This window comes from Neovison vison, chromosome 3 (assembly GCF_020171115.1).
Source record: "Neovison vison isolate M4711 chromosome 3, ASM_NN_V1, whole genome shotgun sequence".
Classification (NCBI taxonomy): domain Eukaryota; kingdom Metazoa; phylum Chordata; class Mammalia; order Carnivora; family Mustelidae; genus Neogale; species Neogale vison.
Window position 1 is genome coordinate 199,091,751 of NC_058093.1, and position 27,339 is coordinate 199,119,089.

Genomic DNA, 27,339 nt, shown 5'->3' on the forward strand with positions numbered 1-27,339 from the left:
TGCTTACCTGACTGAACCACCCAGGCACCCCATTTTTTTTTTAGTCTATTTTATTTTTAATTTAAAAAATTTTTATTTTTATAAGATTTTATTTATGTATTTTTCAGAGAGAAAGCTCAAGCAGGGGAAGCAGGAGAGGGAGAAGCAGGCTTCCCACAGCACAGGGAGACCAATGCAGGACTCAGTCCCAAGATCCTGGGATTGTGACCCGAGCTGAAGCAGAACCCAACTGACTGAGCCACCCAGGCATCACTTCAGTCTATTTTAAATTACCGATTCAATTTCATTCGTAGTATAATTAGTCTATTCAGATTTTCCATTTCTTCATGATTCAGTCTAGGAAGAGTATATGTTTCTAGAAATTCATCCATTTCTTCTGGGTTGTCCAATTTGTTAGAACACCCTGATTTTCATTCAGGAAACCACTGCTTCCCTGCTTCGAGGCCATGTGGTTGGGTGGGTACTACCAATTTTCTCCTCCTCCTCCCTGGGCTGGCTTGTGACTGGCTGACTAATCAGAGCATTTCAGCAAGGCCTCAAGGATTGGATTACAGCCGGCCCGTGACCCAAGCTGGGCCAATGAGGGCCAGCCCTGGGATATTTGTTGCAAACATTGGGGAAGAAGCCCTTCTTTTCTGTGTTGCTGTTGCTAAGCTGGTGGGATGTGAGCCTGGAGGTATCTGTTAGTATTGCCGTGTAACAAATCACCATAAACTAATGGCTCAAAACAACACACATTTATTATTGATCAGGAGTTTGGGCACGGATTCTCTTTTGCTTCCAGATCTCTCACCAGACAGCAGGCAAGTTGTTAGCCAGGGCCTTGGTCTCATCTGAAAGCCTGCCTGGGGAGGGATCTGCTCCATGTTCACATGGTTGGTGTCAGGACTCGGTTTTTGTGGGCCCTTTGGCCAAGGGCCTCAGTTCCTTACCTTGTGGCCCTTTCCCCATGTGGCACCTTGCTTCACCAAAGCCACCACATGACCGTCTCTGGCAACCTAATCACAGAAGTGATCTCCTTCCCACACGTAGGTATTCTGTCAGTCAGAAGGAATTTACTCAAGGGGAGAGACTGCACAGAGCTGGGAATGCCATCAGGTGGGGAATATCACAGGCCATCTTAGAAGTGGCCTAGTTTTCTGGACCTGTGTGAGAATGAAGCCCGAAGGGAGGCAGACGAAACCAAGGGATGCAGCAGGAAACTTTCCTGGCGATCATATCGGAGTACCCAGCAGTAGCTGTTTCTCATTTAAAAAAAAAATTATTTTTAGCATTTAAAAATTAAAAATTTTATTTTCCTGTTCAGTGTGGGGCTTGCACTCATGACCCTGAGGCTGAGCATTGCATGCTAGTCCAACGGAGTCAGCTGGTGCCCCTAGAAGTAGCTGTTTCTGATCTGAGCTTGATCTTGAACTTCCCCAGTACATGGTCCAATATCCTCTGTTGGCTTAAGCTACTTTGAGTTGAATTTCTGTCGCTTGCAACCTGGAGGGTCCTGCTGAAGTCTTGTGGAGGCTTCTCAGTTCCCCTCGTCTGGCAGTGCCTGCCGCTCCTTGGAAAGCCTTTGGTATTCTACGTGCTTGACTAGAATCTAGAAAATCTGCGTATACCTCACTCCCCCTCCAGACTGAGCTCATCGAGGATGGGTTGTATGTTTTTTGTTTTTTTTTTTTTTTTAATCCCCCTTCCCCGCTTTACTTCCAGGGCCTCAGATGCTGTCAGACACAGGAGATGCCATCTGCCAGTAATTACTGGTGTGAGAGGTTCTTCCTTGTCCCTCCCTCTCCCCCTCCCCCTGCCAATCAAAAGTGTTTCAAAAATGATCTCAGTCTCCTGCACCTGGCTCGGGGTTGGAACGCTGAATGTCAAAGACGAAAACATCGTTGATGCCACCCTCTAGAGGCAGCAACAGCTGCACACGAAGCAAAAGTGTGAATTTCACAACATTGGGTGGGTCACCCTAATGGAAACGACAAGCCACAAGCAACAGAGGTGGTGCTGGCTAATTCCTTAACATTCTAGATTTTAATCGAGCACCTCTATGACAGCCCTGCCTTTTGCAAGCATTTGCTGATACCAACATATTTATTTTTAGTGAAAGGATTTTATATTTTTTTCTAGGCTTAGTAGTTTTGTTGTATATCCAGAACATATGTTAAAAGAAAATTTTCTCATGAAGCCATTTTAAAATGCTTTTCATTAATGCATCAGTCCAGTACAATGACCCTAGCCTCCAAAGCCACTTGGGGTCACTTTCCACTGCATTTTATTCATGAGATGTGAGCCCGTAATCAAAGGAAAGGGAATTTGGTGCCCGCTGTGGATCAGAGAAGTGGCAAGGAATTTGCAGACATTGTTTTGAAAGGGTTTTAAAAGACCTCTGACCTAGGATGGGGTATGGTAGGGGTGGAAAGGAGGAGCTTGACTCCTGGATTCATCAGGAAGGCTGTGAGCAGTGGGACGGAGGGTGGTCCGACCCCCAGCTGGGGAAGGGTGGTGGGGTGGACCTGGTTCACTCTTCCCTTAGTTTTTTCCAAATGTAATGATGTCCTTCCGGTCTTCCTCAGTGGCACCAGTTGCCCCAGGCCCTTTGCTGGTGCCTGGTCTTGGAGGGTGGGGCGGCTGTGATTTAAACGTGGCCTCTCACAGTCCCTGGCCTGACTCCTGGACAGCAGCCTTGGTGTGGGGTCCTCCTGGCATCTGATCCTGGTGGTGACTTTGGTACCCAGATACTCCTTCCCCACAGCCCCCTGCCTCCCTGTCCCTCTTCATTCATTTCCTCCTTTACCCCCTTAAAAGGGGTCATTGCTAGTAGTTAGCATTCTCAGACCGTGGCAGTGGCTGCTTTCATCAACTGAGAGACTTGAATTAGAATATTAATTTCACCTGGGGTTTGGACACATTGTTTCTGTGCTGAGCACATATTTAAAAGCGGGGAAAATGTAATTGGCTCCTTCCTCCTATGTCTCTTCTGGAGGCTCCTGGGGGAGTGAGCGGGAAGTCTTAGAGTTGCTGTGACCTGCTTGCTTCTCTGTGGGGTCATGCGAGCCCCTCCTGACACACTTGCAGAAGGAGCCTTGGCCACCTGCTAACCCGCTGGTGGACAGCCAGCATCTCATGGCCACCTCCCGCCCTGGGGCATATTTGCTTGGCCAGCACAGTGCTGTAATAATTCTTGAGTCCGTATTCAAGAGCTAGAGGATTTAGTGTGAAAACCTGGATGTTCAGCTTCTCCTTGAAGAGCAGCCAGGCTGGTAGCCTGGGGCCACCTTCCCAGACAGTGACACACCTGGCTTGCAAGTGACGTGATCTCTAGTTCATTCATAAGCTATTTCGTGAGCACCCCTTATGTGCCAGGCACTGTTCCAGGAATGGGGGGGGGTAGAGCCACTGCTGTCAAAGAGCTTATACTTCCACCTACAACGCATCTCTTGTCCATGTCGCCTGTCTAGCCCTCCAGACCAGCACTGTCCAATAGAACTTCTTATGATGACGGAGATGTTGCCTGCGTGTGCTGTCCAGGATGGTAGCCGCTAGCCACGTGCTACCGTGAGCTCCTGAAGTGTGGCCAGTGAGACAGGAACGGAATTTACGATTTCAGTTCATTGTAATTCACATGTGTTTAAATTTAAGTGTCAGCAGCCGCACGTGGCTACCAGCTAAAGGATTGGCCAGTGGGGTTCTCGGTACTTGAATTCACACCTCCCACTTGGCAGCTAACCCACTGCCTTCATTTAACAGCTGGGGAAACTGAGGTAGGTTGACGGCGCAGAGACAGGCTTAGAACTCGGATCTCCCTGATGGCTCGGCTGGGATGTTCGGTGAAACCAGTATCCATGAAGGAGTGAATGGGCTGAGATGACGTTAGCTGTGGCGAGAGACACGGATGGGCCTCAGGCTGCGCAGGGCCTTGTGGACTAAGGGAAACAATGTATTGAGATGAGATTTGCATACCAAGTAACCATTTTGAAGAGTACAATTCAGTGGCATTAGCACACTCACAGTGGCGTGCAGACACACCTCTGTCTGGTTCCCGAACATTTTCATCCTCCCAAAGGAGACCCCATACCCTTTATGCGGCCACTCCTCATTCCCCACTCTCCCAGCCCTGGCCACCACTGATTTACATCCTGCCTATGGGTTTGGCCCGTTCTCGACGTTTTCTATCAGTGGAATCATATACTCTGTGGTTTTTCGTGTCTGGCTTTTTCCACGGAGCTTTGTTTCTTCACTTTTATCCAGCTTGTAGCAGGTGTCCATGTTTCCCTTCCTGTTAATGGCTGAATCGTAGTCCGCCGCATGCATAAGGAATGTGGATCTCATCTGAGAGCAATGGGGAGCCCTGCAGGGTCATTGGCAAGGGCGTTTCTTTCTGAGCGTTGCTGGGAGGAAGGCCCCTGCAGCCCCATGGTAAAGAGGGTTTCCTCCCCTGGGTTCCACAGAGCTGGTTTTCAGCTTAGTGCGGGGGTCCAGGGCGCAGGGCAGACCCACCTGCCATATTCCAGGTCCTTCCATGCCCCTTCATGCCATAACTGTGAGCACCCTCCCTGGACCCCCTTGGAACGAATTCGGTCTCTGGGAGGCGGATCCCCCCTTCACTCGGGTGCCCCCTGAAGTGTGGGTCAGCAGTTTACGGGAAGCAGATCACGTTTGGAAATCAATTTGATTTGGAAAGGGAGCTTAGCTTTTGCACTGAGAAGGGCTTGGGCTCCCTTGCTGGGGCACAGGGGTGGCAGGTCAGAGACTGGGGGATTTAGGAGAGGACATAAGGAAATTGAGAATCCCCTTCCAGGCTAAAGAAAGCAGCATCTTTCTCTGCCTCAGTCACAGGCTGGCTAACACAGGGTGGCCATCTCTCAGCAGGGCACAGGCTCAGGGACTGAGTGTCCCTGGGGGTGGCCCCATGGCCAGCTGGGCTCTTTTGGCCCAGCCTGGACAGCAGGTGCTGGTGAGGCAGAAGAGCAGCCTGGTCACTGGGACGGTGTGGGAGGGGGCATCCTGTTTCTGTCCCTTGTCACCTCATGCTGTGGGTGGCCCTGGGGAGCGGCATTTACTGAGTTTGCTGTGTTTCTCCCTAGAGTCCAATAGCAGGGCTGGGAGCAGGGACCCCCATCTCCTCTGGAGCTCCTCTTCCCCTGTCCCCGCTCCTCCTGGCCACCACCGTACTGGACCCGCCTGGGAACATGAAGACACTCATCCCTTGTTTCTCAAGCCCTGTTGGTCATTGGTCTGAACCATTTGGCAGAGCTGAGTCTCAGGGATTCAGACAGGCCTCTTCCTTGTGAAGCAGCTTGTCTTTGTTCCAAGAGTTTTCTCTTTTTATGCTATGGAATACAACGGCTATTGATTTTATTAGAAAAAAAGTAATGATACAAGTTGTACATATATATTCTCTCCTGGTAGAAAATTAAAACATTCCCCAATACTGAGTTCTCTTCTCCTTCCCCAGAGGGGAATTGTGTGAGTGTCTTTCCAGACGTTTTTGCTATGACCCTCCTTTGTACCTGCTCACTTGTTCGAACACCCACTTATTCACTCAGCCCATGCTGATTTATTGAGTATCTACCCTCTATGTCAGGCACTGTTCTGGACTCTGGAGTCGTATCAACAAAGGAGCTGGGCGAAAACCTTGGCTCTCTTGTGGGTAGAGATTCTAGTGGTGGAAGAGAGTGCTATGAAGAAGAATTAGGGAGGGTGTTGGGGATTCCTGGGTTGGGGGACTTCCCTTTGTAGGGAGGCTGCTCATGGTTAGAGGGGAGCTGACTGAGAAGACAGTGCTGGAGTGGAGATCGCAGGAACATCAAGGAGCAAATCTCAAGGTTTTCTGCAGGGGGAGAGGATGTTGTGGGGGCAGCAAGTGCAAAGGCCCTGGGGTGGGAACTGCCAGGTGTATTAATGGAACTGCAAAGAGGTCAGTGTGGCCTGAGGGTTTCTAGGGCAGAGGAAATCAGATTGGCATTGAGGCTGGATCACAAAGGCCTCAGGGGGTCGCTGCAGACTTTTATCCTGAGTAGAGTGGGCCTGCCCTGAGGAGGTTGAGCAGTGAGTGGTCTGGACCAGTTCCCATTTTAAAAGGTTCACTTCCCTGTGGTGTAGAAGAGAGGTCAATGCCTGGTGGGGTAGGGTAGGGTGTGCAGGGGCGGATAATGGTAGAGACCAGAGAAGAGGCCATGGCAATGCTGGGGACTTGGACCTGGGGTGGCAGTGGAGGTGGAGAGAAGGGAGGGGTCAGAGTCTGGGCCTGAGTTCTTAGAAGAGCTGACTTGCACCAACTCTTATGGGGTGGTCCAAGGGTGGAACAGGTGCAGGGGCACGTTTGATTCGTGGTGCTTGCTTTAAATGGAGGTCTCACGCATGTAGCTGGATGTCTGGGTCCCTGCTGGGAATTTCAAATGCCTTCCAAATATTTGTCCCCCAACCCGCTGTCCAGTGTGTTGTCTTCCTGTCCCCATCATTTCCCTGAGGACAGCCTCAAACTCTGCAGACTTCCCTGAGCATAGCTCTCGGTGCGTCCCTACCTGCTCCCTGTGGACCCATTTCCTCTCGTCTGGGTTTCTGAGCTGCCTCCAGCACACAGCACACTGGTCCAGTGGCCTGCAGGCTGAGTCCTGCTGGGAGAGCTCTGAGGAACAAGACGGGAAACCAGGGCATCCAAAACAGAGAAGGGCCATGTGCCTGTTCAGGCAGCCCCCACTTGCCATTCGCCCTCCCTTTTAAGTGGCCCTCACTGTTCACCTTCTGAGCCCTCCGCCTGGCTTCCTCTATCACCAGATATAACAAATGGCTTGTTTTCCTGACTTCTAGCTGGTAGGGATGAGTGAGAGATGACCTCTCCCTTTCCTGCGCCACCCCCCCACCAACCCTTTATTTAACCATCTTCTGTGGTCATCTGAGCAGCCCCTCCCCTGGGGGTGGGGGAGGGCCACCATGAGGACAACAAGGCTGCTTCATTCATGAACGGCCTGTGACGAAGCCACAGAGGAGCCTGCAAATCACTTGCTTGTTGCAACGGGAAACAAACAGATTTGGTGTCATCTCTCGTTTCCCTTGGGGGGAGTCCCCTCCCCTAAGCAGTTCTTCCTCCACTATTTTTCTTAAAATTAAGGTGAAATTCACATAACATAAAATTAACCATCTGAAAGTATACATACAATTCAGTGTTTTTTCCCCCAGCACCTTCACAATGTTGCGTAAGCAGAGTGTCTATTTAGTTGCAGACCATTTCCATCACCCCCAAAAGGAGACCTCAGAGCTGTTAGCAGTCACTCCCCATTCATGCCCCCTACCCCCAGCCTCTGGCGTCCACTTTTCTACTCTCTATGGATTTACCTATTCCAGACATTCCACATAAATAGAATGGTCCACTGTGTAACCTGTTGTGTCTGGCCAGTGGGAGACCAGGCTGCAGATCCAAGGGCCAGGGAAGAGACAGGCTGAAGGTGTCCCTTTCCCTCTCCCTTTGCTCTGTCACCTCCCTTCTGCCTGTGGCTTCATCTCCTGTTCCAGTGAGGGAGCTCACCTCCCAGATGCTACTGCCGCTGGGCTCCTGATGGGGTGCCTCTTCTCTCGGGGAGGGCCCAGCTTCCCATTCCTGGCTGTGTCTCAGGGCCTCTCTGCCCACACCGTTCCCACTAGTCCTCCTACCCTGGGAATGCTCTTTCCTGCCCGGTCCCTTCTGGAACAGAGGAGGCGTTTGCCACTGTCTAAGTCTCCAGAGTCCCCTGCCACTCGTTAGTACGAACATGGCGGCTTGAAGCAACATGGGTTTCTTATCTGACCATTCTGGAAGTCAGAAGTTCAAAATGGGTCTTGCTGGGTGAATGTCAAGGTGCGGGCAGGACTGTGTTTCTTCTGGAGAATCTAGGGGAGCCCTGCCTGCTTTTTCGTCTCTTCTGTGTCCCACTGGCTGCCTGCATTGCCTGGCTTGTGGCTGTCTCCTCCACCTTCAGGGCCAGAGGCAGAGCTGTCTTTCCTGACTTCGGTTCCATCCTTACATCTCGACTCTCTGAATGGTCTCCTGCCCCCTCTCCTCGTGATCTCCCCATTCCAGGATCCTGAACTTCCTCTCAGCAGTAAGTCTTTCACCATAGAAGGTCACACTCCTGGGTTGCAGGGATGAGGCCGGGGACGTCTTTGCGGGGGGTCCTCATTTCATAGGCCGTGGCCCCTTTGCCCACAGGTGGGTGGTGGAAGTAACAGACGTTGCGTTCTTTATTGCGACACTCATCCTGCTGGAGAGGCCTCACCCTCTAGCCTCATCTCCCCTCTCCCCTGCATAAAGGCACTGTCACCAAACACAGCAAAATGGGGTCTTGGGCTTCAGGGACACAAAACTCGGTCTTAACACCCCTCCCTCCGGGTCTTTCTCTGGCCCTCAGTCTTGAAGGGCTCTTTGTGTCTTTGCTGAGAAAAACAAGAGCTGAGATCCTTCTCTGTCTTGCAGTGCCCCTGAAATTACTCTCTTCCCGTGGCCGGATTCTCTCTGCGCCGTGAGTGTGGGCAAATTGACGGGATATGTTAAAAGATGTTCTAGAAAAGGTCACCGATTACAGGCCTTTCTTTGATTAGTTCCTGAGAAAAGGAGTCGGTGGTTCCTTTCTTGGGCTGGAAAGGAGGCTGCACAGATGTGTGGACAGGAGGGGCCCGGCTGTGCCACCCCCCAGGCCATGAGCTGGTGGGGGAACGTCACCTGCCTCCATCGTATCCGTGACTCCTGTGGGCGCTGTGGTTACTGGCCGGGATTCCGGCCTCTCATGCTGGAGCCACGGGCCCCCCGAGCCTCAAAGCCATGCAGATTCCCTCCCTGTCCGCGCCAGTGTGTCATTAAAACACGACTTGCCACTTTGATTAGACTGAGCGGTTAAGTTCATCCGGAAGAGTTTTTCATCTGCTCTGTGTAATTAGCAACATATGATGCTTGTATTAGCGCAATTAAAAGTTATGGTGATTAATATGGGCATCAAAGCAGAACCATAAGTCAACAGATTCCGGGCACTTAGAGTTCACGGGCTTGAAGGCAGAGTGCCAGCCACGGCCAGGCCAGCCTTGCTGGGTGGTGTGGGACTTACACGCAGCCTGGCGGGGCCAATGGTGGTGAATGGAGCCCAGGCTGGGGGTACCAGCCCTTACCTCCCAGATGGTTCTGAGTTCCAGTGCTGGGGATCTCTTCTCCCCACAGACTCTTTACCCTCTTCTTTTAATTCCAAGATGCACTGAAGGTCATGATCTGTGAGAATCAATACCATTCTGGCTTGGCTGGGTGGCTCAGGTGGTTAGGCGTGACTCCTGATTTCGGCTCAGGTCACGATCCCAGGGTCGTGGGATTGAGCCCCGCATTGGGCTCCATGCTCAGCAGGGAGTGTGCTCAAGATTTTCTCTCTCCTTCCCCCTCTGCCCTCCCCTTCCACTCGACCTCACATGCTCCCTCTGTCTAAAGAACAGTGCCTGTACCTTTGACCCAGGACCCCATGCTGAGATATGTATCATTTAGATACATTTCCACACATGCCAAATGTGCCAGTTGTCCTGATAGTGATGGCAGCAATTATCCTTTGTAGGAGAATTTTTGGAAAGGCTTAAACGGATTACGTAAATTATCATATATCCGAGCAAGGGACTATTTTGCTGCGGTTAAAAAAAGAGGCAGATCCATTTATAGTGAGAAAACCCTAAGGTGTGCTGGTAGGTGGATAAAGAGAAGGGGAACAGTCGGGGGGTGGGGTGGACAAAAGGGAAAAAACCACATATATCTGTTGGCAGATGTCAGGGCTTCTTGGGAGACTGGCAGCTCCTCCGGGCCAGGGAAAGCACTGGCTGGGGGACAGGAGGGGAGGTACTCATTTGTACCTTTCCAGTCTTGCACCATGTGTGTTTATTACTTATTTAAATAGCTTAAAAATATTTTAAAAGAAAAAGAAAAGGCAGCCACCCATCCTCCCCTCCCTCCCCGCCATCATGAGAAAAAAAAGGCCTGGCATATTACTTTGTGCAAGTAATCCCTGTGACTGAGAGCTTTTAAGAGTGATTTTTCTTTGCTGTGGTGATGTAACGTTTTTTATCTGGCTTCTGGAATTCTAGTACAGAAATGAAATCTAAAAATCCCGAGCACCCACGCCATGGCATTCTAGGCTGGGAGAGAAGCAGCCCTCACCCTGTGCTCCTTGTCTTTGTTGGCTGTGACCCGGATTTGGGCAAAGGCCAAGACCGTGATTACAGTCGGGTCCTCAACAGTTTTTCCCATCAAGCCCCTCCAGTTTGGAGGACCCCATGATGAAGCTCGATGGCCCCATATGTTCCCTAATCTTCAAAAGAGGCACATGCTTCGGATGGGTAGGACAGGAGGAATCCTAATTCTTATAGAGGTTTTTTTTTCCTTTTTTTCTTTTTTAAATCAGAATCCCTCAACAGTTCCACTTCTAGGTTTATACCCAAGAGAATTGCAAACAGGCGCTTCAACAGAGCCGCGTCTGTAATGTCTGTAGCAGCTTTCTTCAGAGGGGCCAAAGGTGGAAACAACCCCGGGGTCTACATGCGACGGATGGACAAATAAGTTGTGGTCTCTCCTTACAAAGCCACATTACTGAGCCATACAAAGAATGCAGTACGGACACATGCCACACCATGGATGAGTTCAGAAGCGTGTCGCTGAGCGGAAGAAGCCAGACACAAAAAGGCCACAGGCTGTAGGAGCTCACTTACATGAAACATGCAGAAAACAGGAGATCTGTATGGGGCCAGAATGCAGTCTGGGGGTTGCCAGGGCCCCGGGGGAGGGGAACAACGGCGTGCGACAGCTCATGGGTGTGGGCTTTACTTCTGGGCTCCTGAAAATGCCCTGGTGATCCCAGGGCACAATCCTGGGAAGGTGCTAAATACCACTGAATTGTTCACTTTAACATGGTTAATTTTATGCTATGTGAGTTTCATCCCAATTACAAAGAATTAAAGCTATCTATGGTGAGAGGTCCCGACCCTTTATTCATTCGTTGTTCAAGACATAGATATTTGGAATGTTGTGATAAACTGAACCTTTTATTTTTATTTATTTTAAATACATAGACTGAATGGGGAGGTTTCCAGCAGCGTCCCAGGGGCAGGTGGCAGAGATGCGGAAACGCATGACCGGAGTTTGGGCAGATGTTCTGGATGGCGTTGACAACACATCACAGTCATCACTGTCTGTCATGTTATATAGAGGGGCTTGCCTCTTATGTAACCTTCTAGCATTTATTTATGCACATCCAAACAACTACTGATATATATTTTTATTTTCTTTACTTTCCTTATAGGAAAAGCAGTATACTTTATATGGGGTATAATGGAGGCTTTATTTTCATCCAGGTTTGGGAAGGGGACTTCCTTCCTTCCTCAAACCACCTCTTAAGACCTGAGGCCATTTCTTGCCCTAACCCCAAATCTATGTGGGCACCAGAGGTGAGCCAGCCTCCCTGCCTGGAGGTACGGAAGGAAATCTGTGGGATTCTGTTGGGCACAAACCTATAATGTGCGCGCGAGATGTTGCTGGTTCACCAAGGCCCAGACCTTGCTTCTGCAGAGGCAGATCAGATCCCTGTGCAATCAGTATTGATTTGGTCTGGGCGTCCTGCCAGTCTTGGAGGAGGCCAACGTGGTGATGCGGGCTGTCCTCCTGGCACCTCCAAGTGGCCTGGGAGACACAGCTGACCAGGCTTATGTTTTCTGGTGGTGGGGGCACCACTGGGCTCTTGGCTTGGATGTTTTCTTGGTGGAGCAGTCAGCCAGCAGGTTCTGGAGGCCAAAGTGGCCTCCCAGGGGGTCTTTAGACCTTTTTCCTTGTCCTTTTGAATCTCTTTCAAGTTGTAGCTAGAGTGAGCCTGTTAAGATGTTAAATCAGCTCCTGTCCCTCCTCTGCTCCAGGCCCTCCCATGGCTCCCAGCTCATGTAGCATCAAATTCCAAAGGTCCGAGCATGGCCCACAAGGCCCGCATCCCCTTACTTGCTCTTTACCTGCTACTGGCCTCCTTCCTGGCCTCCATCACAGGCCAGGCACATACCTACCCCAGGGACTTTGCATGTACTCTTCCATGTGTCTGGAATGCTTTCCCCTCTTGTTTGTATGGCTCCCTTCCTTGAAACGACATGACTCTTGTCATCTGTTATTAGGTCCCAGATACCGAAAGAAAATGGTAATCCCCAAACTAGGGCTCAGACAACCACAAAATAAAATGTGATGTTGGCTAGTCAACCTCAGTTTGCTTTAACTGTTACAAAATAATTTCATGTCGTGTGAGTTGTAGGAGCCCTTCAATATGCTCCGTACCTGGACAAGGAAGAATGCCAGGGACCTGAGAAAGATAACTAGGCTGCCTGAAACAAGGCAACTTAACAAAAGGGGGAACGGTAGACATTCTGAGAAGGGAGAGCCATGGCAGTTGTGGGCAGACTTCCTGGAGGAGGTGTGACTTGATCTGGGCCTTGAAGGCTGGTAGAATTTGGAAAACTCGTGGTGGGAGGGGAGATTGGAAGGAGGACTGAGTTTCCTGACGATGATACTTGGGGCAATCAATGAGGCTGGAAAAATGGGGGCCTTCTGGAGCACTCACTGAATCCAAGGGCTGCGGTTCAGGCTTACAGGACAATGGTCTTTTGAGGTGAATGGCACTGACTTGATGTGGACCCCAAGAACATCTTTCCTTGGAACGAGCCACAAAAGATAAATGCTATTTTTCTGGCTATTTCAGGAGGAGGGGGAAAAAACCATCCCACCCACCCTTTAGTAGGTTGGGGGTGAGGGGGAAGCTGTGGGTGTTTGTGATCCCAAGGGGGCAACATGTTTCTTTGCCCCATTTGGCTAAATAGTAGTTTGACCTGCTTGTTTTGTTTTTGCTTATTTATCCCTGCTTTCCTCCACCATGGACATGAGGCATTGTGCCCAAATAAAATGAAAACAACTGGGTAAGAGGAAACTAGGGAGGCAGCCGATAGTTAGTGTCACAGTGGGGTGTGTCTGTATGAGAAACACACCGAGAGATTGACTGTAAATTTGACACGGGCATCCTAGCAGCCAGAGAAACTAAGGAAAGAATCACAAGAACCAGGCTTCCCATAAATAGGGACCCAGGACAGCAATCTGGGGATTCCTCAACATGGGAATATTCCTTTTGGGAATTCCTGCTATGATGTGGCATCTGGGGCTTCTAAAGTGTCATAATATAAAATACGTTCCAATGAACGGACCATCTATAAATTTGGTTCCCACCCCAAATCCTTGTATGACAGTTTTTCTCGGTCTTGGCCGTGCTGACATTGGGAGTTGGATACTTCTTTGTTGTGGGGGTCCGTTCTGTGCATTGTAACATGTTGGCAGCATCCCTGGGTGCTGTCTTCGAGAGGCCAGTAGTAGTGGTCTCCGCACCCCACCCTCCAGCCCTCCAACAAGCTGTGACAACTAAAGATGCCTGCAGACCTTGACTCGTGTTTCATGGGGGGAAAAGTACCCACATTTGAGAACTTCTGTGAAAGGTCACGTTTACCCCTGTGCATCCTGTTTTATTGATATTTTCAAAGGAATGGGCAGGAACAGTAGATTCAATAAGTTATAATGAACTATGAAGTCAGTGCAGATCATAAAGTGAAGTGGTCAGTCTGACAAGAAATGTAGGATTTCAGGAAGTCGATGAAAGTGATGTTGGCAAACCGCCTGACCCACCAGGAAACCATCGACCAAGGAGGGACTCTCAAGGGTTAGAGCAGTTAGCATTGAGGAAAAGGAAATCGAACAAATTGCTAATTTAATTGATGCCTCAAAATAGAATGATTTGACTATCAAAGGATTAAGGGATGACCTTGGGGAAATCAATGATGCCCTGATATATTTTAGCAAAAACGGTCGTCTTTATGGCCATGTTACTGAAGTTGAATGCGAAGGGAAGGACATCGCTTCCTGCTCTTAATGATTTTGTTGGATGAATTACATGATTACTCTCCACATTTTCTTCATTTTATTCATGCTTTAGTCTAAAGATTGGTGTATCGTTCCAGTTCTAATTTGCATTTTGTGAACTCTAAGAAAGTCTTATTTGCAAAATTTCTGTTTCACTTTTCTAGATAAAGTATTAGTCATGCCTCCTTTTTTTTTTTTTTTTGGTGATAAAATTCACATAACATAAAGTTCACCAATTTCAGTCATTTGAAAGTATACATTGTTTATGTATTTAGTATGGTTATATTGTTGCAAACATCACCTCTACCTAGTTCCAAAACATTTTCGTCACCCCCAAATAAAACGATGAACATTCCCCTCCCCTCCTGTTTAGTATAGTTACATTGTTATATGGTTACATTGCTTAGTATAGTTACATTGTTTAGTGTATTTCATTGTTTAGTATAGTTACATTGTTTAGTATAGTTACATTGTAGCACAACATCACTTCTATCTAGTTCCAAAACATTTTCATCATCCCCAAATGAAACCATACCCATGAACATTTCCCTCCCCTCCAGCCCCTGGCAAACACTAATTTTCTTCCTCCCTCCCTTCCTCCTTTTCTTTACTTTTCTTATCTTTTCTTTCTTTCTTCCTTCCTTTCTTTCAAGTTTTATTTATTTATTTGACACAGAGAGAGACAGTGAGACAGGGGACACAAGCAGGGGAATGGGAGAGGGAGAAGCAGGCTTCCCGCTGAGTAGGGAGCTGGATGTGGGGCTGGGTCCCAGATCCCAGGACACTGGGATCATGATCTGAGCTGAAGGCAGATGCTTAACGACTGAGCCACCCTGGTGCCTCACTAATTTACTTTCTGTCCAGAGATTTGCCTGTTCTGTATTTCATACAGATACGGTCATGTAGTCTGTAGATTTTTGTGACTTGCTTCTTTCACTCAGCACATTTGCAAGTTCATGCATGTCGTAACATGGTTCAGGACTCCATTCCTTTTTATGGTTGAATACTATTCCATCACGTGGCCGGACCATATTTTGTTTATCCATTCATCCATTGACAGACCTTTGCTTTGTTTCTGCTTTTCGGCTGTCATGATTAATGTTGCTGTGAACACTTGTGCACATGTTTGTTTAAATAACGGTTTTCATTTCTCTTGGGTGTATACCCAGGTGTGGGATTGCTGGGTCACATGGCAATCCTATGTTAGTTATGTTCTAGGTTAATTGTATTTTATTATTATAATATGGTGAATCTATGATACTCCTAAGTCATGCCTTTTAAAAAACTGTTATATGTATGTCTTTGCACTAAGTGGGTCCACTTCAAGTAGATTTTTCAGGGTACCAGCTCTTTGGTATGTAGGACCTTAGGAAATGGCTGCCTGGAGACCGTCTTTTCCTCTACCACGGAGTTAAATGGCAACTTCAGTCCCATTGTGCTTAGGTGGGTGACTCTCTTATCAGAGGTGGGACCCCTTGGCTTCCTGAGGGACTGAAGACCTCCTTCTCCACCCCCCCTGCCTCCCCAGCCAGACCGCTTCCCTGCCTGTACACCGGGGCAGCCCTGGGAGGCATGCTTCCTCCAACGGATACTCCTAAGGGGAGGCTGGGACAAAGACCCATGACATAGCTGAGGTGATTTCTTTTAGAAAGCCTCCCACATCTTTCCTGGCTCTTTCTGGCCACTTAAAATTGTTTTGTTTTCTTGAATTGAAAGCAGACACATGGTATAAATATGCCCAAAGTATTTAAGATGTACTTACCAAAAAGTAGGTTTTTCCTCCCATCCTTGACCCCTAGTTCCCCAATGCCTTCTGGCTGTGCTAGGCCTTTTTAACATTTTCAGATTTCTTTCTTTTTTTTTTTTTTAAAGGATTTTATTTATTTGTCAGAGAGAGAGCAAGAGCACACAAGCAAGGAGGGTGGCAGAAGGAGAGGGAGAAGCAGACTCTCCAAATGGGACTTGATTCCAGGACCCTGATATTATGACCCGAGCCAAAGGCAAATGCTTAACCAACTGAGTCACCCAAGCACCCCAATATTTTGGGCTTCTGTCATGTTTCTGGAAGGACTTATTCTATTAGGGTGGGCTTAGTCTGATAGAACTTGATCTCTTTCCCTGCAGGGGTTCAGTCCCATGTGAAGCAAATTTTCTAGGTGGTGATTCAGGGACCCAGGATTATTCATTCTTGAGGCTCATTTACCCCCACTCCAGTCTCTACCATAGGGAAGAGTGAGTGCTTGAGCATATGTGGGGGTCTTTAATGGGCGCGGTCTGGCAGGAGCATGCCTCTCTTCTACTAGCATTGCACTGGCTGGAATTCAGTCACGCAGCCACCTCTAGCTGCAAGGGAGGCTGGGAAATGCTCTCTGGCTGTGGGCCCTGCACAAAGGCAGACGGATTAGGGAACAGGCAGCTTATCCATAGCCAAATTATATTAATATGCACTTCTTTCTTAGGGAATGCCTACAAATACGGGCCTCCACTGGTTTTACACCAAACTCAAAGCTAATAGGGCCAATTCCCCATCTCAGGGGAGAAAACAGGGTCTAGGTTTTCCAGTGCAATATTTCTGCTCTTAGCTTGCTATCTGTCCAAAAGTACCATCTTACCCCATGATGGATATTTGGGCTGTTTCTAGTCTTTGCCCTAGAGGGAAAAATGTAGCGGTGAGAATCCTGGTATGTCCACCTTTGCAAGCAATTTCAAATATTCCTATTTGGTTTTCATTTTAATTCAGGGAGATCAACCCCCCCCCAACCTGGTAGCATGCTCTTTTTGAAGGTGTCAAAGTCGCCTATGACTGTGGAGTCCCACAGTTGTGTCAGGCCAAATAATGCACCAGCCCCGGGAGTTAGTACCCTGGCGTCCAGATCCCCTCTGCCTTAGACCCACTACTTATCCTCTGTAAGTTTAATGGGATCGATGATAATATGAGTTGACATTTCTTAAGAACCTGCTGTGCCAGGCACTGCCCTAAGCTCCTGCACATTGAAACATGTATACACACAACCACCTTCCGAGGGAGGTACTGTTCTTCTTGCCATTTTGCAGATGAGAAAGTAGACACAGAAAAGGTCAGAAAATTGCCCAAGATTATGTGGTTAGTGAAAGTGCTCTCCATTTGGTAGGGTGATTGGGGGGGGTTCCTGTAAGAAGGCTGCATGGGTGCAGTAGAAAGAGCCATGCTTCTGAATTTGGTCTGCCCTTCCCTGAGTCTGTTTTCTCCTCCATAGAATGGGGGTAAGGTCTACCAAGTAGGATTTATTGGATTGGCCAATCCTCCATTTATTTATGTAACCAGCCCTACACTCCACTTAGCCCCAGAGGGAGATGGAGGACCATTCCCACATGATTCTGGCTCTCGTGGAGCTCATGGTCTATAGGGAAGGTTCTGGAGGATTAAAGTGAATGCATGTTAGATGCCTGACTGTGCCCAGTGCTTTGTCGGCCTTGGGGGACTATCAGTTATAATAATGGATAATCACATGCATCATAAACTAGCGCTGTTCCAGTGTCTGGTAGGAAGGATATTGAAAATCCTGTTGTCTCCTAGAGGGTGTTTGCTGGGGCAGTTGATGAGAAGTAAACGGGGAGACCCAGGTTATATAGCTTAGCTACATTTGTGAAGGGCTGACTTCATGTCAGGTATGGAAGTGCTTTACGTATATTAAATCATTTAATCCTCACAAGTCCCCACGAGGAAGGACTGTCATGAATCCCATTTACAGATAAAGAAACCAAGGCACAGAAAGGCTAAGAACTCCCTCAAGGCCATCCAAGTCCTGAGTGGCAAAGCTGGGATTCAGACCCAGGTGGTCTTGCTCTAGAACTTGTGGCTTTAAGCACTTTGTCCTGTGGGGCTCCTGTGATGGGTCCTGAGTACTGGGTTAGGGTCGGAGGTTCCTGCCAGGCAGCAAAAGGCAAACTCCCTTCAAGGCCAGTGCAGATGGTGTTGCTAGTGCTGCAGGGACCCATCGGGGTGGGTCCCTTCTTGATCCCACGGTGCCTTATCACAGGATCCTGCCTTTGGGGGGGGTGTCCCCAAATGAAGACAATGAGAGTAGCTGGGATCTGCCCCCTCTATGATCTGGAGCCAGTGGTCTGGGAAGCCCAGCTCTCTCTGCCTTTGGTGCCGGAGTCTCAGGATGTGGACTGGGAAGCTTCCTTGAGGTTGAACTGGCCAGACTTTGCACGGCCGTGTCCCGGGCCTGCTGCCTTCATTAGCACCTCGGGGTCCCCCGGGGCCAGAACACATGTGTGAACAACTGCAGATGGTTGGCTGGTGAGCAGGGATTTGGCTTTGGTTCTTGATTAATGGAGAGCTGTGGAGGTGGGCACCTCTGGGGCGGGAGGGCAGCGGCAACCCTCCTGGCTGTTAACCCTTAAGAGGTCAGGCGGGGGAAAGGGGGGAGTCAAACAATTGGGGTCATCATGCCCTCCTGACCTCAGCATTCCTGACATCTCCTGCCCCCCCCCCCCCCCCCCGGAATTCAGAGGTGGGGGGCTGGAGCTCAGATGCTTTGGCAACAGGGCTTGTAGTCAGGGCTGATCCTTTTCAAGCTTGTAAGGATCCCTTCCGTGGTCGGAAATGTCCGGGTACGTGCTACGAGGAGGGATGGACAGGATGAAAATTCCTTACAGCCGACACCACTGGTCGCCTGCCCAGCAGCCACGTGGCTGTTTGCTAGAATGAGGACTTCGGTCTGGAGAGGACGGACCTAGCTCCAGCACTGAATCCTGATTGGCCGTTGCCGGGATGGCAATCAGTTCCCTCTTCGTCAATGATTGGCTTAGCTATGGCCACGTGATCAGGGCCTAGCCAATGAGGTAGAAAAGTGCTTTGGCCCGCTGCCTCCTCGCGGAGAGAGGAATATGGCGGAGAAGGTGCTTCTGCTCCGGGTTCTCTCCTGCTTGGGACGCAGTCGCGTGAGGACTCCATGGCTGGCGGCGCGGAAGCGCCGGGAGAGCCTGCCAGCTTGCGGAGGAGGTGGAGCGGGAAGCTGGAGCGCCGCCGGGGCCCGATGACGCGAGCGTGCCTCCGAGGCAGCCCTGCCGCCGCCCACCCTTCGGCCTCTCCCCGTCGAGCGGAGAACACGTGTCCCGAGGCTGGAGCCCCTGGTGGCTGGGCTCCCGGCACTCCAGCCAGATGCCTCCTGACGGAGAAGGTCACCGTTTCCGAACAGGCTCTCCGTGGAGTTCTTTGCTATTTTAGCGCTTGATCCGGGACCTGCTTTTGGATCCTGAGCCCCTTTCCAAATTAGAACTTCCTTCACAGTTTTGCACCTATGACGTGTACGTGCGCTGAGCCCTGCGCCGGAGGGGGCCTCGGTGCCACTTGGTGCATGCCTCTTCACGTCCCCGCTTCCTGGAAGACAGTGTTGAGATCTGTATTAGGCAGGAAGCCTGGGGTTGCCATCAGGAGAAGCCCAGATCAAACCGGCTAAGTGAGTTGTCTGTCTGTCTGTCTATGAATCCAAGGAATTTATTGGCTCTGCGGCGGAGAGATCAAGGCACGGATTTTCTGGTAGGGCAGCTTCAGGTACAGCTGCATCCAGGGGCTCAGAAGGCAGCATTGGGATTTCCCTCCCTGGCTCCAGGCTTTCCTGTCCACCGAGGACCCTGTCCTTGGGCAGGATTTCTGTATGAGTGTCAGAGAAGCTGCTGGTGCTCTCAGATTCCCGTGCTCCCCTGGCCTCCCAGCTCTGCATTTCTAGGGGGGAAGACCTGCTTTTTCTCAATAGTTTCATCATTTCTCCTTGAAGAATTTCATCTGAGGGGCCCAGCAGGTGCCCATCCTGGAACCAGTCGCTCTGCTCAGTTGGCCTGGGTCGCCGGTTCTTATCGCCCTGAACCCTGTGGGCTAAGAGTGGGGGAAGGAAGGCTCCCCAAAGGAAAGCTGGGAGAGATAGCAGAAGGACTGGAGCCCGGGCAGGCAAAAACAACAGATGTCTCCTACACAGGCTAAGGTATTTTGGGAGGAGAGGAGACACTGCAGATTTCCTGAAGTTCCTTTTTTAAATTGCTAGTTGTAGAACCTTTTGTTTAAAAAAAAAAAAAAAAAAAAAAGCCAAAAACCTTACCTGAGAGGCTAACCCATGAAGAAGAAGGAAATGGTGCTTCTCAGGTGACAGATTTGGGGACGAGTGCTGTGGGATCTCCTCTGTTTGGAGCAGTAGGAGCTGGGCTGCTTAAAGGGTGGTCCCTGGCCCTGCAGCTTTGGCAGCTGGAGACCTGTTAGAGGTGCGGATTGTTGGGTCCCCATCCAGACCTGGGAGACCAGAAACTCTGCAGGTGAGGCCCCAGGGTTCTGTGTGTTACCACGCCCTCCAGGTGAAGCTGAGCATGCCCAAGTTTGACCGTGATGCAGTAGAGCATATCAGAGTGGAAACCTCTTTTGGTTTAGTTGTTGGATGGTGGCCTGAGCACATAGTTGTTTTCCTGTGTCAGTGTCCTGGGGCCACCACAGCCAATTACTACAAATCCTGTGCCTTTAAAACCGGTGTTCCTTGGCTTGATGAGACGTGGCTCCCATCTCTGCCTCTGTTGTCACATGGATCTCTCCTTGTGTGTGTCCCCATGTGTCCTCTCCTCTTCTCAGGAAGCCACCAAACATTGGACTCAGGGCACCCCCTCATCCAGGGTGACCTCATCTTCACTTACTGCAGCTGCAGAGACCACAAGGTCACATTCTGAGGTTCCAGGTAAACATGAATTCTGTGTGAGTGTTGGAGGTGGGGGAAGACACACTGTTCATCTTACTCCATGGATAAACTTCAGGGATTCCAGAAATGTGAATTTCAGACCCTATCAATTCTTCAGGGTTGAATAAACCGCCTTCCTTTAGGTTCGTGCTGGAAAACTTGGTCACATTTTTCTCAATAAAAACAATATAAATAACCTTGCGCATTTACATTGCCCTTGTCCCAGTGGTTTTTGAAATGTATTTTTTAGTGGTGGAACTCTTTTATTCCTGTAAGAAATATTGTCCGGGAACATAGGCTATAAAGCACAGCTACTCCGACTGGAACCCGGTTAGCAGTCCTGCCCACTCCTTGCCCGACATATTTATAAAATTCTAGGATTCCAGAGAATAGAGTTTGAAAGCAATTTTTGCCCTGAAAAAAAAAATGTAAAAAGAAAAAAGACACATAACTTTTGTACCAATCCCTGTTAATATTAAAAAAAAAAATACACAGTTCAGATAGTACAGGCAGTTACAAAATGAACTCCCCCGACCAAAGCTCGGTCTCTCACTCCAAAGATACCACCTGTTTGTCATTCCAGAAACATCTTATTTCATATGTATGTGTTCTTTTTAACTACGCGAAGGAAGGCATGGTGCACACACTCTTTTGTCATTTGGTTTTTTTTTATTAAGATTTTATTTTTTTATTAGAGAACATGAGAGAAGAGAGCGCACACAAGCAGGGGGAAACGCAGAGGGAGAGCGAGAAGCAGGCTTCCCGCTGAGCAGGGAGCTCTATGTGGGGCTCGATCCCAGGACCCTGAGATCATGACCTGAGCTGAAGGCAGACGCTTAACCCGCTGAGCCACCCAGGCGCTTCTGCACTTTCAGTTTTTTAAAAAAATTAGTGGATATTCTAGAGATCTTCCCAGAGAGGCATGTGTAGATCTACCCTATCATTTTTTTTAACATTTTATTTATTTATTTGATGGACAGAGATCACAAGTAGGCAGAGAGGCAGACAGAGAGAGAGCAGGAAGCAGGCTTCCTGCTGAGCAGAGAGCCCGATGTGGGGCTCGATCCCAGGACCCTGGGAACATGACCTGAACTGAAGGCAGAGGCTTTAATCCACCGAGCCACCCAGGCGCCCCTACCCTATCATTTTTTTTTTTAAAGATTTTATTTATTTATTTGACAGAGATTACACGTAGGCAGAGAGGCAGGCAGAGAGAGAGGGGGAAGCAGGCTCCCCACTGAGCAGAGAGCCCGATGTGGGGCTCGATGCCAGGACCCTGAGATCATGACCTGAGCCAAAGTCAGAGGCTTTAACCCACTGAGACACCCAGGCGCCCCCCATCCTATCATTCTTAATAGCTATGTAATACTCCATTGCCTGCATATAACTTACTAAAAAAAACCAACAATCTCCCTGTTGATGGGTAATTTTGTTTCCATTTTGTTTTGCATTATAAATACTGCCAGTGTGAACATCTTCGCCTTTCTCATGCATTATCATCTCCACAGTCCCGGGCTAGATCCTGTCTTAATTCTTTCTGGAGCTTCCCCATTAGGTTGTTTCCCACTTGAAGGAGATGGAAATTTGAAACTGAGGTGGTAATTCCAGGTTACAGGCTCTTGATTTTTAAAATTTCCTCTTCCAATAATTTCTTCTTAAAAAAAGAGAAAAGATCAATTTGCTCCTTAAACGTCTAACCTACTTTTTTTTTCTAAATGATGCCTGCAGCAGACAACCCCTGGTCATGGAATTTTCCTGATGAATTCCCAGCCAATAAACATCTCCTGATTAGCTGAGTAATGAATTGGCTTTAGGAGGAAGTTTTAGGCATAAATATAGAATTGACACCTGCTTGGCAAGACAGACAGGAGCATGGTGTAAATATTGGGACAGGGTTAAATGTGCAAAGTCACATTATGCGTTTTTTCCCCCTCTCATAAAAATATAAATAGCTTCTATGTTGTTCCGAAGGACCTTAGCTTGACTTCTTTGGGCAATTAATTAATTGAGATGTTCTGTGAAATTGTTTTGTTGTTCTTTTCATTTTTAGATCTGGCAAAAATACTATTATGGACTCCCAGTTAATGAGCAGATCTTTCTGATGAAAGTTACTTTAGTAGAAAAGGTCTTAGTCTGAAGTTGTGAAATTTTTTTTCTTCTGAGGGTCTCAACTTCCTCATCTATCGAATGGGTTGGTTGGATCAGAAAGTCTGTAAGACTTTTCCAGTTCCAAAGCTCTCTGAGGTCATACTAGCTTGTATATGTCTGGTATCACTGACTTCAGGTGACTTGTCTTAGCTGGGTTGTGTGTTCATCTTGGGAAGGAAGACTTACCCAGGCCAGGAATGGGATTCATACCTAACCCAATTGTCTGGTGAAAATCAGTTACTTGGCTCTTAGGAGTCACCCAGGATTACATTTGGCTATATAGAATGGAGAATACAAATAAAACAGGCTTAAACAAGGTAGAAGTTACTTTCATCTCACCACTGGTGTGGTGATACATGGTGACCCCATGTATCAGAAACACAGCCTCCTCTACTCTCTGCCTTCCTCAGTGTGTGACTTCTGTCCTTACGGTCACCTCGTGGTCCACGGTGGCTCCCAGAGCTCCAGCTATCACCTCCTCCTTCCAGGCAGCAGCGAGGGGAAGCAGTTTAAACTCTTATTGAGCAGTTTTCTCAGAAGTCCCACACGGAGCTGAGGAAGATTTATGTCAAGGACCCTCTTCATGGAGACAAGCTTGTATCTTCAGGTCAGGGAACCCACCTTTATACAACAGTCTCCCTTCAGAATTTGGCACAGTACTCCCCAATAGCGGCCCTTTAGTAACCACTTATGATTTGATAATTAAATTTTCTGCTAATGTCGTAGCGGCTAAGGAGTTCTTTCAGTGGCATTGTTACAGATTTATGTAGAAGGGTCTTGCTCTCTGGAGATCCAAGCATCTTCATAGTAGTCAGGGATGTGGACACTTTCCCTGGGAACCCCTTAGCACAGTTTCTGGCCCATAGTCAGTCCTTTGTAAACACTGATTGGGTTAGATTCTGTTTGGGATGAAAGATTGTGACCAGGGACAATTCTGGGCCACTTGTGAAGTGGTGACCTGTCCTGTGTGCCCTCCTCTTGGATCTCAGCCTTTTGCTACTACCGTTCCATTGCTTCTCTGATCACATGATTCTTGTTGCCCCAACTGAAATATCCCATTCTGTGTCTTCCTCCGCACGACCAACACACTATTCCGTGTTGCTCGTTCGCGAACCCGATGACCTCTTCCGTGTGAATGGGGGAAGGCTCTCCTCTCCCCTGGCCCCCAGGCTGGCAGCTTCAGCTTCACCTGTGAACCTACCAGAAATGCACTTTCTTGGGCCCCACCTGCTGAATCAGGAGCTCTGGGGCTGGGACCCAGTGGCCAGTGCCGTAAGAAGCCCTTCACGAGACTCTTCAGGCCTCCTTCAGGCGTGAGAACTGGATTACTTCTGGGTCCAGCTTCCACTGTGGGGGCTTGGCTGTGGGATGTGAGCACCGATGAGCTGTTTAGGACACCGAGTTAGAGCAGGGAGTTAGAGTAGTCCGTGCTGGTTTTCAACTGGCGCTGACCCATGCTCCCCTACCCTGTATACTCTAGGGCAAGAATTTCCATTGTTCTGTAACATTTGTGATCAAGTGACAACATTTCTTCCCATTTGGCTCAGATCTGAGATTATTTCCATCTTTCTCGTTAAACATGTAGATTTATATGATTCGGGTCTTCTCGACTGCTTCTGGACATTGGACACTGGGGAGGGACCCTTGTGATCTAGGCCTCTGGTTCTCAAGCTTTGTTGTGTAGAAGCTTCTCTTAGGTGCTCGTTAAATACAGATTCTGGGTGGGTCCAAGAGGTCTGATTCAGGAGGGTTAGGCCAGGGCCCCGGAATCTGTATTTTCAACAAGCGGAGGTGATTTTGATGCAGGTGGTTGGGCAGCCAACGGTCAGAGGAACACTGAACCAAGTCATGTCCTTGGTCTTGACATGGGATCATACAGACCCCTGCGGCGTTCAGGAGACGGCGCGACCGGTTGCCTGATGCCAGGATACGCCCCAAAGTGGCCCTCCTGATGGATGGCTCCGCTCTGTGGGAGAGAAGGTTCCCTTCCAGGATTGATGTTATGTACTGCTATTATTCCTGCTGCTGTAAGGGTGTGGGCAGTTATGGTGATGGACAGATCCTGCTTGTGTGCCCCCAGACTCCAGGGAGGCTGCAGCCGTTTGTCCCCGGCAGCAGGGGTGGGTGGCAGCAGGTGGTGCCCCTGGGCGTGGGTCCACCACCTGTGCAATAAGGAGTTAGCAGGAAATGGAACTCAGGACAGGCTGCACACCGAGAACCCTGCTAACTTTCGCCCTAGGGTCTGTCCAAGTCCAAGGCCTGCCTGTTAGTGCTGCAAGTGATCTCAGATGGCCCATTCACTCTGTTTCTCTGATGCCAGCCTCCCCCAAACTGTCGTTCCCTGCGGCCTGGAAGGGCTCTTACACATCCTGGGTCCTGTCCCTGCCTCCCTGCCGCCCTCTTTCACCCAGCCTGTTCTCCACCAGGGAGCCGGCAGGGCCCCCCTCCTCCTTGCCCTCTGAAACTCTCATCACACAAACACGGTGCGCCCAACAGTTCCGTGGCATTTGATTCATGCCGTGTTGTGCACCCACCGGCTCTGCCGAGTCCCAAACACTCTCATCACCCCAAGAGGAAACCCCACACCTATTAACTGTCACTCCCTGTTCCGTCCCCGCTGCTGCTGGCAGCCGCTGATCTGTCCTCGGGCTCTGTGGATTCGCCTCTTCTGAATGTCTCCTAGAAGGAGGCCTCCAAAGAAGTGACCCTTTGTTTCTGGCTTCTTTCAGGGGACATCATGCATTTCGAGGTTTGTGTTGTAGTGTGTCCACACTTCGTTCCTTCTTTCGGCCGAATGGCACCCCATCGTGTGGATGAGCACTTTCTGTTTATCCGTCTGTGGATGCACGTCTAGGCCAGCGGGACATCTGAAGGAGTGGTGGGATCACGTCTTTCCCCTGCTCTCGACGTTACCGTAGTGCTGCTCCTCCCTTGTCCTTGGCCTTCCCCAGAAGCCCTGCCCAGCCGGGCCCCATCTAACACCCAGCACCACCGCCTGCCATCCCCTGGCTCCCTCCCTGTCCACACCTGTTCTTCCTGTCCTTTGAAAAGAGATCTGGGGCACCTGGGTGGCTCAGTGGGTTAAAGCCTCTGCCTTCGGCTCAGGTCATGTTCCCAGGGTCTTGGGATAGAGCCCCGCATCGGGCTCTCTGCTCGGCAGGGAGCCTGCTTCCTCCCCTCTCTCTGCCTACCTGTGACCTCTGTCTGTCAAATAAATAAATAAAATCTTTAAAAAAAAAAAAAGAAAAGAAAAGCTGAGATCTCAGCCCTCGGGGCCTTTGGATATGCTGTTCCCTTTCCCAGTACGTTTTCATGGCTGCCAGGGTTTGGGTCTCCCCAAAGCAGAATCCAGACAAAGATCTGGGTGCTGGTGGGCCACAGGCAGTAGGGGGATCGGGCAGAGGGGAGACACATGGCAATCGCAGGTGTCACAGGTGGCAGCGAGCAGGTCCCTGGGGCCCATGTGGCACCTGGGGCTCACTAGCCTCGAGTGACTGGGTGGATCGCCCCTCCGCACAGTCCTCCCTGGTGCGAAGAAGCTAGAGTCTCTATTACCTCCTATTGACCCCCTTCTCTGTGGCACTGACTCCTGGCACTGCCTGTGTCAGGCAGAGCGCACTCTGGTGGCCAGAGAGAGCCTCAGGCAGAGAGAGAGGTCAGTGTTCCTCGTGCGAAGTGTCAGTGTCCAGGAGGCACCCACCTGGGCAGCAGGTGGCCTCTGGGGACAGGCAAGGATGTGGGTTTGCTTTGCTGTTGTCTGCACTTCACATGGGGTTGCTGGGACCACCCAGATGTCCTCTCTCTGTGGACCCTATTCATTCCTGTCACAGGTCTGACCTCAGCTCGTTAGTGTATTTCGAGTTGACTTTAGCTCCTGGACAGCGAACTTCATGGCCGGGTGCCCCGCGTTAGCTGGCTGAGCCTAGCCAGCGTCCCGTGCACCTTGGATATGCAGGGGAGGAACCCGTGGCCTCAGCAGCCCACGGCCCCAGCTGCCCGCTGCCCCTCCCCCAGCTCTCTGGTGGGCCGCGGCTCAAGGAGCAGATGCCCAGGCCCCAGGGGCCACCTCTTTGGCGTTCTTCACCTGAGAACGGTACCAAAGGCGGGGACTCAAAGAGCAGAGAGCAACTGCTTGAATTCAGTTTTCAAAACCAGACCCGATTGTATTTGGATTTTGTTCTTCTTTTTCCTAAAGGGGCTGGCTTCTAAGAGCAAAGACGTTGGGGAATTTCTGGGAGGTTATTCCATGTTTTCTCTCACGTGGCCGCGCCTGTTTGTCAAAACAATCTCAAATTCTAGCTTTGCTTTCTCTGCTTCATGCGATTCAGTTTTCTTTCCCGGTTCTTTCTCCTTCAAGCTTCGGGTTGTGCTTCCGAAGTTAATTCTCAGGAGCATTAGGTGTTGAATTTGTATTTTTTCATTTATTACAGTGCATTCAAATAGCTATTTTTATAAGTCTCGTGGTTCTGTTTTCTGGGCTTGATTTTTGAGAAAGATTTTGTTTGGAAAGCTCAGAAAGCCAGAAGGAAAGGATGAGGAGAGATGATTGAGCTGGTTAAGGGAGGC